This window comes from Toxorhynchites rutilus, chromosome 3 (genome assembly GCF_029784135.1).
Source record: "Toxorhynchites rutilus septentrionalis strain SRP chromosome 3, ASM2978413v1, whole genome shotgun sequence".
Classification (NCBI taxonomy): Eukaryota; Metazoa; Arthropoda; class Insecta; order Diptera; family Culicidae; genus Toxorhynchites; species Toxorhynchites rutilus.
This window is the reverse complement of record NC_073746.1, coordinates 253,382,235-253,395,249: the sequence shown is the minus strand read 5'-3', so window position 1 is coordinate 253,395,249 and position 13,015 is coordinate 253,382,235.

The following is a 13,015-nucleotide window of genomic DNA, read 5'->3' as shown; positions in this document are numbered from 1 at the left end:
AACTCACGATCGATCGCTTACTAAGCGAACGCGCAACCAATGTGGTTACGGAGACCCCCTAAAAAAATTATGTTAATGATACAGATAATTTACTAAAAACTAGAAAATAAAATAAATAAAAAAAACTTTTTAAGTTAAACAGTTTAATGTACTAAAAGCTAGAAAATAATTAGGCAAGTAGCAGCTAGTAGTTATCTCATCCGTTCCTTCATTAATCTAGGGCAATGATGATTTTAAAATCGCGTGGTATATGATGATACAACTAACTGTGGATAATGGAAATTCAACGTTTATTTCTTACCTAATTTTTTTCGAATATTAGTCAAATCATTTCATTTGTTACCGATATTGAGGGGATTGCAAAAAATACATAATCGACCATTTAGTGGCGGTGACTTTTTTGAATTTATGTTTTTATTATGTTTTGTGTTCTCCAATTCAAGCCATTCAGCCATTTTTAGCGACGGCCAAATTGAATTTTTCAAGATCATGGAATACGCAGTTTTATAATGACATTAGAACTAAAGGTGTCTTCCAAATTTCTGAAACAATCAATCAGGAACGAGGTCAATTTTCTGTTAATGTGGGACAATCCTACAAAAATTCAAATATACTACAGTCTCCCTTACTCGATATCCAAGGGGACCATCGAGTTAAGGAGGTATCGAGATACAGAACATTTTTTCATAATTTTGTTTATGTCATAAATTGTCATATATTAGGGTAAGTGTGCCAATTATGTTATGAATTTGAATTTTTGATTCATTGCCTCAAAGTGAGAAAACACCTTTCTCACATAAAAAATATTTTTTCCAGAATCTCTCGGGAGGTGATAGACGGTTATATTTCACGAAAAAATCCTTCTACGCATATGTTCGAATTTCAACGATGACAGAGCTATAAAACAACGATGACAGAGTTATAAAACAATACCGGTATATCTGAAGGGTCTCTCTCAAAAAGCATTAAGGCCATCCAGGCCTTGGTGTCGCTCTCGTATACCACTGGTAATGGCTTCTTCGTGGGTTTTTACTCTTTCCATTGACCATCAACGGTAGTTTATCGCTTCCGTCCATGTTGGTTGTGCTTTTATGTTGAGAATTCCCAGTTTCTGGACAAATTTGCAAGTCATATTCCGAAGAATAAAACCTGAGAAAGGTAAATTATTCTCTCTAGCTTGATAAGACTAAGAATCCATTGACCGCTCCAGCTTTTCAGTGACCAACCGTTCACCTTAGTGAACTAGTTTGTTTGAACAGTTCACTCACTCTCTCGTACATTAGAGGGATATGCCAAAGCAAGTATAAAAAAGTGTGAGATGTTATGTAGGACTGTTCTGTTCATTCATAAAATGCTTTTTGTTAGCTAATAATTATAAGTCCGAATTTCGTTAACAATATTTTAGCAGAATAGAAAATCAAACTGTGATTTTGAAATTTTGATTTAGTTTGAGCCGTGATCAATTTTTTCAGCACAAACTAGCGTTGCGCTGCTTTTCTTACGATGTTTTTCAATAACTGCTATAGCAAAACTATGCCAAAACGCGAACGACTTTTTCGAAATTATCGAGCACAATATGATATAATATAAAAACAATTCATATCAGCGACTCAAAAAGACTGTCTGAATCGTTTCGCTTTTAACTGTATATTTTGTTGAGGTAGATTTGCATATCTTATTGAAATATTTACCCTCAACTATGAATATGACTATGAACTGTATGCACAGCAGGGTTGCCATAATAAAATATGTGTTTTTGGTCTCAAAAAATCTTTTTATCTGTGTTTTTTCTCAGAAAATCTGTATCGAAATCTGTATATGTTTTAAAACATATGTTCATACATTCATACATACATACATTGTTCAGTAATTAGGAGAAAGGGGGGCAGTTTCGGACAACTTGTAAAAATTAAGTGGTATAATTTTCAACCAAATTAAAAATATAAGTAAGTCAACAACCCTTCCATCAACAGCTGTCATATGGTTTGACATCTCCTGGTCGTTTATTACTTACGAAAACAACACAGGGCCCTTTTTCATACACGTTTCGAAACTTTTGAGCTTGAAGTTGTAACTATTTCCTGCGTGAACGATTTAGAAATTTAACCCTCCTATACTCGCGCATACGGTCTGACAGACCGAGAATCAATGAATTGGCTGAACTGAATAACTATTGAAACCGAATGAACTTAAAGAAAAAAAAAATTTTTTTGAGTTTTTTCATTCAATTATATCCTTTCTTTAAATAAATATCAATAACGCCTAAAACTACACAATAGAAATATTACAGAAACATGCACAGTATTTGAGTATACAAGTTACGATTTTACGCGCGAGTACAGGTACACCACCTCAGGTAGTAACTAATATGAAATGAAAAAAAGTGCGTACATCGGGGAAATAAAAGTTTATTTTTTTATCTAATAAAATTATGATTTGTCTTCGGATGGTGGTGGGGCACATTCGAACACTGCTTAATACCTCATAAAATTTGTGTCTGATTGTTGTTTACTAACAAACAATAATTTAGTCTGATTCTCAGACCTAATGATGGTTCGAAACTACAAAAAAGAAAACCGAAAGAACCAGAACCAGAAAACTGTTTCTCAATGTTCTGGAACATTTGAAAAAGCTAGCAAAAAGCAACGTAAATGAATCAATTTCAAAAAATTAAAAATCGACCAAAAAGTCATTGCACTTTGGAAACAATTAAATATTTCCGAGAAAATTGCACAATTCATGTATCCTTTCCGCCTCATGTCACAAATCGCTTACAACCTCTGGATGTTTCAGTTATGGGCCCTTTCAAGCAAAAGCTCTCAGTTTCCCAGAACGATTGAAAAAACTATTTCTATACACCACCCTTCAGGTATAGTTGCATCGGCTTATAATGCTTCTTTCAGTATGGGCTCAAATGATTTCACCTACTGGAGCGGAGGTAGCAACTGACTCATCGGGTACTACAACAATGCTGCAAAACATTGCGCCTACAGCACAGATAGATTTTACTTTGGCAACTTTGACACCCCCCCCCCCCCCCTCCTTAGAGATGAACCAGCCTTTGGCTGAAAATCTCTTTAATAAAGAAAGAAAAAAAAAAAAAAAACTTTGTCCCCGGAAAATGTTGAACCTTCGGAAAAACCACGCGGAAAACCACCACTCGAAAACGGAAGAAAGCAAACTCACGGATTTTTACTGACCATCAAGCAGTAAGCAAGCAAGCAGTTTCCTTTCAGACAAATAGGGAAAAAGGGGGGAATTTGGACCACCTAAGCAAATCGCCTAATATTTCCAAACCAATACGGTCTAAATAAAAAATGTCACATGGTATACTAAGATACACTTGTTTTCTCCCAATCAAAAATGTTCAATCATTACATCAAGCTTTAAACTACCAAATATATCATAAAATAAAAGAGATGATTTTTGGACATTAAAATTTGATGCGGGGTGATTTGGTCCAGTGTGTGTTTCATCGAAAAAAAAACATACTTATGTTTATGTAAAGTATTTTGGAATAATGTTATCAAACTTAATGTTATCAGCTTACAGTTTCGCTGCATCAATTTGTTCCTCTTCTGTGCGCGAACAGAATTTTACTGCATAGTACACGAAAAGTTTGTTTAATCAGCGGAAAAAAACCTTAAAACCACGATCGGAAAACTCACATTTTAACAATCAAAGTGCTTGCAGTGTTCATGCTACTATTTCCTTCCACCTGTCAAATTTTACCACAGTTTTTTTACGTTAGTAACATACGATTCAACAATAAAAGAAGATGACATTATAAAAAATCCAAGTTCAGCCGTACTTTTTGAGATAATGGGGTGGTCCAAATCACCCCGTATGTCCAACTCGCCCCGTGTTACCCTACTGATAAACATAAAAATGCAGAATATGCTGGAAATAAGAGGAAACGGAAGTAATTGTTGATAAACATAAAATTTGTCCGAAAGTGCCCCAGGAAAGTCCGAAACTGCCCCCCACATGGAGCACATTCCGACAAAAAGGCAATTTTCAAAATTTCTAATAAACCATTCGTAATCGCATCAACGCACACCTCTAACACGCTCATATGATACATTGATGTCCAAATGACAACCAGGATGAATTCAGGATTTTTTTTAAGTTTACAAAAAATATTAAAAATCAAGGAAAAAAAAGTGTCCGAATGTGCCCCCCCCCCCTCTACTTTCACGAAGTTTACAAAAAATAAAGGAACCTTGTTCATCTTTCATAATCTCACAAAGTTAAACATCATTGCTTCATCATGTAAAAAATTGCGACCAGTAGGGGAAAAGGGGGGTATTTGGACCACTTAAGCAAAACGCCTAATATTTCCAAACCAATACGGTCTAAATAAAAAATGTCACTTTGTATACTAAGCTACATTTGTTTTCTCTCCATCTATAATGTTTAATCATTATATCAAGCTTTAAACTATGATTTTTGGTCATTAAATTATGATGCGGGGTAATTTGGACCATCTGTGGGGTGATTTGGTCCAATGTGTGTTTCATAGAAAAAAACATACTTATGTTTATGTAAAGTATTTTGGAATAATGTTACAACCAGTAACAGTGTTCTGGGATCGATACCAGATGTCTTGCCCAGATTCCAGACAAGAAAAATTGGATTGAGACCATCTCGAATTCTGCATGGATTTTTTCATTGTTGTTCGAGCATTTTCAAACACTTTCGATGCTTGGTCAAAGAAAATCCGTTCTTGATGGCCTGCTTTGCTCTTTCAAGCTCCTCCTTCTTCCAACGTTGTCTGCTCATCCTCTTTTGGTAATTCAGCGGCATCTGGAATCAATTAGACTAAAGAAAAACCTCAAATCTGTAGGACCAATTCACCCCACAAAAACGTGTCCATGTCACCCCACACAACATGCAAAAATTAAAATGCAATTAAATTCATTTTTTGTTATCAAACTTACAGTTTCGCTGCATCAAATTGTTCCTCTTCTGTAGGCGAACAGAACTTTACTGCACAATACACGAAAAGTTTGTTTAATCAGCGGGAAAAACCTTAAAACTACGATCGGAAAATTCACATTTTTTGACAATCAAAGTGCTTGATGTGTTCATGCTACAATTTCCTTCCACCTGTCGAATTTTACCAACGTTAGTTACATACGGTTCATTAATAAAAGAAGATGATATTATAAAAAATCCAAGTTGAGCCGTACTTTTTGAGATAATGGGGTGGTCCAAATTACCCCGTATATCCAACTCACCCCGTGTTACCCTACACATGTCGAAATTTAATTCGACCGCAAAGGGATTAATAAGTACAATCTTGGAACATAATCTTAGGTTAAGTATCATTCATTGACATTGTTATGATAAATTTGACGATGTTTATGGTACCCACCTAAAAAATGTATTCACTGTGCTTTATTAGAAAAAAGATAAACAGTGTTATTTATTTATTGAAAGTCTTAGATTAAACATGAGAAAGCAGTACTATACGCTACATATGAATGCCGAAATGACTCTCATTCAGGCTGATTCGAATGCTATATGAATTAAATTGGTAAGTTGTTAAAAAATATTATTGAGATCAAGCCATAACTAGTATTGGATCGTTCTTTTGAAAAATCTGTAAATCTGTATGAAAACCAAGAAAATCTGTAATCTGTATATACAGATTCTTGGTTTCCACAAGTTTTAAAAATCTGTATAAATACAGATTATTCTGTAGATATGGTAACCCTGATGCCCAGTTCAGCCAGCGGTCAGAATTTTATACACAGTTCCGACAGCGGTCATCATACACAGTTCGTTCTGAACTGGTTCTGAACTGTATACACAGTTCATCGTTCACCGCACACAGTTTGTTCTAAACTGAACTGAATACACAGTTCAGCCAGCGGTCTTCTTACACAATTCGTTCTGAACTGGGTAAGCAGTTTTTGTTCGTTTTTTTATGATTCGATTATCCGGAAGATTCGATTATCTGGAGTGAAAAAAAAATCAATACTCCGGATAATCGAGTCCGACCTGTACTACTTTGGAAAGCAGAGGCCAAAAAATCTTCTTTAAGTTTTCGCATTTCAATCAGTTTCCTCACTAGTAAAACATTAAGGACATGGTGGTGGAAAAAAAATCCAAATTCTACAACAGCAGCACTTTTTCGCCTCTGAAATCGAAACCATTGAGTCTCCCTGCCAATCCTACATAACCAGATGGAAAAGTTCCGATCAACATAAATAAAATCGAGGACATCAGGGAGTTGAATTCCCGTATTCCGGATGCTATCGGAATAATAATCGAATCACATTCACATGCCCCGTAACCTTTCCTTGCAGCTGCAAGAAAAATCATTTACGTATTGCTTGACTGTAAAATCTGGCATTAGTGCAGACAAAGTCTGGCAATAGCTCAGGTGGTAAGCCCGTCGGTTTTCCGAACCGAGGGTTGGGGATTCGAATTCCGCCACTGTTCAAGGTTGACAATTCGTTCGACAACCCCCTTGAGCAAAATAAGCATATCGTCACACAATGTATGGTTGGATACTGGAAAGGCATAGTTAGCCTCAATTAAAAACTGTGGAAGCAATGCAGAGCATAACTTATAAACCCCATTCTAACTTGGTATAACATTATGAACATGAAAATAAAAATATTGTTTCCCCTTTTTTACCAAAAATAACTTTTTTCAAAAAATCATAACTTTTGAACTACTAGACCGACTCTGATGATCGACATTTGGAGCCAATGCCAATGGAGCTAGTCTTTTTTGAAAAAAATATTAAACCTGCGAAAAAAAGGGTTCTTGTTACATAGACCTAGTTTGTTCGCATAGAAATAGTGAACAAAGACTGAAAACATGGTAATTTTGAAAAAAAATAACTCAAAAAAAACCTCTATGATTTTTGGATTTGTTATATTAACACATTAAGGACCGCACGTTTTGGGGATTCCACAAATGAGATAGTTTCCTTCGGTGTGGATGAGACGAAGGCGAGCCATCGGTAAGCCTTGTTGGATTCTTGGCAGACCAAGGATTTAACCATCAAGTGTAGAAAACACGGGTTATTTCGTGATCCGCGTGACAAGAAAACTCGTGAGCGGTCCGCAATGTGTTAAGGGAAGACCCAGGTCTGGAAGGTCGAAAAAAACGATTTTTTATTTTTGCATTTTTGGGGAGCTTATGGCCTTAAAAATGTTGTCCTAAGTGGATTTTTCGATATTTGATTTCGTTATAAAGTTACAGTTACAGTACGAATTTCCAAACGCGTATTTCTCGAAACCGTGTTTATTCAACTGGTGGTATCGATATCTCAGCATCTACTTGACCGATTTGGCTGAAATTTTTTATCAGCATGTAAAAATGAATTATCCTAAGCTTTACACAGTCGTTTTTGATATCTCATTTTTTTGATTTTTTATGAACTTCTAAAACTGCGATTTTTCATGAAAAATAACTCATTTTTAACAAAAATGCCCGCCGTTTTGGCAATTTTTCGAATTTTCAAAAACTTCTATGTAACGCTTTAGGTATTGTCCTAAAGTGTCGAAACATACGTGGAATTCGTTCTGCGACACCTCGTTGCTTCAAACCCGATACCACCAACAAGGTACCAATTTTCAGACAACATCTACACATCAATCTGTCGACAGCGTAATAACCATTATTCGTGCACTCAAAAAATGGAAAATACATCTTCAAATATACCTTAAACAATATATCCGAACACTTCACTTTATTCCTAACATCCGGAAAAAAATCTCGAAAATTCATAATTTTCCGACCTTCCAAACAGAGGTCTCCCCTTAAAAAACCTCAGCTTTCGAGGAAAAATAAAAAAAAATATCTATATCTCTCTCCTTCTATCTTTAACTGAGTAAACTACAAAAAATAAATACAATTAATTATTACGAAACAAAAACCAAATTTTCTGCATGTGTGATATTTTAATTAGCTAATTGGCTTTAATTTGATATGTCGATTATCTGAATCGGCTAGGTGGTTCAAAAGTTATGAATTTTTGAAAACAAGTATTTTTGGAACAAAGGTGAAAAAATTTATTTTTCGAACCATTCTAAAATTCAAACTTTCTGTTGAATAACTTTCTTAAATTAGAGTAAAACGGAATTCGGATTACGTAGATGTGTTCTCTGGTGGCCCCGTGGCCGAGTGGTTAGCGTCAAACCTAACATGCCGGGGGTTCGGGTTCGATTCCCGTTCTGGTCGGGGAAATTTTTCTTCAAAGAAATTTCCTCTGACTTGCACTGTGGTCACGCGTATTCTCTAGAGCTTGCCACTCAGAGTACATTCAAGGCGTGTTATTTGGCATAGAAATCTCAACTAAGTACTAATGAAAATGACGCAAGTAATACTACGTTGAGACGGCGGAGTTCCTCTAGGAACGTTAGTGCCATATAAGAAGAAGAAGAAGAAGATGTGTTCTCTAATGATGAACTAACGAGTGTTCAGGGAATTGTTGAATAATATTAATTTTTCGCTGAACTGCGATTAAATGAAAGTTGATCCAATCTCACCCCTTAGAGGGGGTGACAATGGGTCAAAGTAATGAATATTACTTTATATGAAAAATTATGTTTTGGAAATCAATTTCTCAATAATTACAAGATAATTTGACAACATGTAAGTGTCTTGAATGATTATTTGGGTTACGAAAATAGTGTCAATCCACCTAGAAGTGCGATGGAAATGTTTATATATGAAGATTTTTCTTAAATCTGCCGTCTACGATGTTTTCTGCCGTGATGCTGGTTCCTGGAAGGATATCAAACTTCTTTAGCTACTTTCGCTTCCTACTTATTGACCGGAAAACTTGCTCATGATGTGAGATCTCAATGGTCTACTGGTTAGCGTGGTGCTCGCCAAGATGGGAGCTTCGGGTTCGATTCCCGTTCGTGTCAGAAATTCTATCGACAAATGTAGTTTTTCTGGCTTGCACTGGTGCACGTGAACATTGTCTAGGGTGCGATGGGAAAAGCAAATGGCCATTGCCAGTCTCCTAAAAAAGCTACAAAAACCCGGAAGCAGCGCACCACAAAAACACCAAGCAATGAAATGATACACAAGACATTGTGAATTAGGCCATGTTGTAAAAACGTTAAGCCAAAATAAATAAATGGTCATTTCCGTGTGCCGTTCTCATTAACTAGCTCTCGTTTCTAATTGAGGAATTCCTCATAATTGTCCTTATTTTTTTTCTGGTGAACTTGAAACATGTGAGATGCTCTTTAGTAGCGACTTCACAGTAATCTGATAAATGACCCAAGTTGCTCCTTTGACTGTCCTTAAGGCTTTCAATTAGCGGCTTCAGCAAACCTGGAAATTCAAGTAGATTCGACGCCTAATAGTAGACAACCTATATGGAATCAGATAGTCTATGACGACCCAATATTTCAATTATGATGCGGCGGGAATTGTCGTAAATCCAGAGCATATCTACAAAGGAGTCCTCTGATTTTGTTTTCCCGTATGGCTACGTTATTCATTTCTTTACCAGAGTGTTAGTTTTTTTTTAGTTCAAAATAGCACTTTATTCAAGATAGATTACAACAAATTATACGCTTCCAGTGAGAACAAATCTCTTTGAAGGAAGCATACTATCGTATTCTAAAGTTGATTCAAAAACTAATTCATAACACAATTTCAACTGTTTCCAAGATTTATGTTTAAAATGACAAACTATGAGACTATGGTCGGTCAAAAAGATGATAATGAGGGAGGATGACTTGGCGTATCGGTTAACAGCTACGGATGTGCGGTTTTCATAAGCAGGAAGTGATTGCATTTGAGATGTTTCCTGGCAAAGATGGGAGTTCCGCTTGGCCTTCGCGCCAGGAAGCAGTACAACCGACAGATGTCCATAACGTATAAAGGGCGGGATTGTATCACGAAGATGCAAGATGCTGATGACCTAGTTGCAGGTTGGGCGGTGTCCGCCGCATAGAAGAGGCATGATCAAGGATGGAAGTCTTCAATCGTGTTCGTTGTCCGCGTGAAGAATTTCTCAGGCAGGACTTAAATATTTGACGAATGATGTACATTGCGTGGACGAGGCATGATCGAGGAGTTCTAGAACTGTTTAGGTTACATTAGGCGCATAGTATCACTGGCTTCGGCCAGACATATACCAGTATTTTACCTTATAAAATCTGTTTTCCGCTTGGCGTCGGGATGCTACTCCAGGGACCGTTAAGTTTCCCGCTTGTTCGCTGCGTCAGGATACTTAGTTGAAAGTTTCGAAAACGGTAGTGTTATATGCTTCTTACTTATTGACCGGAAAACTTGTTCCGATAGTTTATTAATTTCGTGCGGAAGCTAATGTCGGTTCCGTACTTCGTTGGTCATACCGTTAGGTGCAAAGAGTTTGTGTACTGAATCGCACGTAAGGGTTGTTGATTTTATACGTTGACAAAGATATATAATGGTGGTCGTTGAACAAATATAAAATCGTGTGTGAAAACAGTAAATCTCTAGAAGAAGAGATACATAGTGACAATAAGCACATATATCTCGAGTATTATTCCCATGAGAACAAGAAATAGTTATGTATCAACAATCTTCAGTTGCTTCTACAAAGCGAACAATCGATCCTTTTCAGAACCACCAGTCAACTCAAAAGAGTCGAATTTTATGTGCTTCTCTCTATCAATAATCTCAATCAGGGCTCTGCATAGTCATAGTCAACTGAGGATAGTCAGCTGACTAACTGACTGACTATAACCGTAGTCAGTTAGTAATGACTTTTGGCTTCTTCACGCAGTTTCTCCGCCAAAACGACTGAACAGTCAGTCGGGCGTTTAGTCGCTATCTCCCTCTACCGACTCGACTATCATTTCATTCTTCCCAGTCAAATTGTCCTGATTGCATTTTGAAGTGACTTCCCCCAAAATGAATTCGTTCCTCTCTTTCTCTCTCCCATGTACATGTGCATGCATCGATGTTTGAGTTCAACGTGGTATGACATACGCTACAGGTGAGCTAGATTCTTTTGCATCGTACACGAAAATTACTTACACGTATAAAATAACGTGCAGTGTGTGTGCGCTATTTTGCACGCCTAATACTAACTAATACTAACGCGAGGACCTTTATAGCATACTTGATTAATTTTTGAATTTTTTATAAGTTCGTTGGTTTGAGTTCACGATGGGTAAACAATAAACCGTCCATTGATGGGGTAACTTATTTTTGCATCAGAAATCATGTTTTCGTTCCTCTTTATATGGACGTAAAAATAAGATTGTGTACGCGGGTATGAATTAGTGTCAGGGGGAAATGGAAGTGTGGATTGAAGTCAGTTGAATGGAAAGGCAGATTTGTATTCATTAGTCGAATCAGTTAAAATAACCACTGACTGGACTAGTTCACCAGTCATCCTCGCTAGTCAACGCTAGTCAATTCATTTTCTAGTCAAGTCACTTTTTGTTGTGGGCGACTGCCGAAGCAATTCAAGTCGAAGCGAAGCTACTGAGAATAGAGTCGGTCTTCATTTTTCACCTTCGAAGATTTCGGGCCCTGATCTCAATAATCTAATACTTATCCACTCACATACTTACAAGAAGAACGTTCAGCAAATACTCAAAATATCCATTCATTCATTGTGAATTGATTCAGATGCAACTTCAAACAAATGATTACCATGCGGTTATATCACTTCAAGCATTTCAAGCTGTCAAAAAATACAAACATACTTGAAGATCTAATTTTTTTAAACACATTGCCATTGTTGGAAAAAAATAGTGAACATTTGAAAACGGTCCGTAATCGGTTGTTCGGTGAAGCTTCCGTTTGATGTCGGAAGTTGTACGGATCACATGTCAATTTTGCGAATGCATCTTTTGATTCTACCAATGAACTGTAATTCGTGGCTCTCCAGTTATTTTTGTACACCAAGGAGCTGAAAATCCCGAAGAAATCTTCAAATGGGCGACACTGAGTCAGATTTGTCGGGTTGTGGTTTTTGGGTACAAATGGGATCAAATGGGTAGTCGGGAATAATTGTGTTTATGTTGCGTAATGCGATGACACTTTATCCGACTAAAACACGTATTGTCCCTTTGCATGATATTTTTGTTGAAACGGGATCAAAATTTTATTCAAATATAAGTTCTGGTACACGTCTTGATTGATAGCCAAACCAGAGGGCTTGAACCATGGCTAAGAAATACAACTCTCGGAAATGGCAATGTACAGAATCACTTTTTGTTTAAACTTATATTTTATGTTCGGAGATGCAGTGGAACTATCCATGGCATGGTAAATAAAAAGAAAATATCTATCCGATAGAGCTTTCCAAGTATCCCCGTAGAATACCTGTTCACAAAATCTAATTATCCTGCGGGTGTGCCCCAAGGAACCATCCTTGGGCTCATTTTGTATAATATTTATACATCATACATGCTAGAACACGGACTAAGAGGTGAATGAACTGCAAAATTTAAAGCCTCTCTAATACAAACAAGGAAGGAACGAAGAACACGGACAAGAATAACGGAGGTGCGTGAGAGGGATTGCCTGGATACCCTGGAGATGAGGTTTGACAATTATTGTCAAAAGTTTGGAGAGAGGTGCTCGGTCTCGGAACATTGCATTCTACGTGCTTAATTGTAATGTATAAATAGTTTAAAGTATTACTATTAGTTATTTGTTTTAAGTAGGTAGGATATTAAAAAAAAATCATAATTGCAAGATGTGCAGTGAACTGTCCTATATTATAAATTATTTTCAAGTAATTTTTCTACCATAATAATAAAAAAAATATAATAAAAAAAATATTTTCAAGTAATTTAATAATAATTATATTAAAAATTATGAATTTGGTAGAAAAATTACTTGAAAATAATTTATAATATAGGACAGTTCACTGCACATCTTGCAATTATGATTTTTATTTTTTTTTAATATTCTACCTACTTAAAACAAATAACTAATAGTAATACTTTAAACTTTTTAAATAATTATATACTTTTAGTTTTGTGAGTTGGGAACCAAATTCCAAATTCAAATTCGCCATGAAATCATA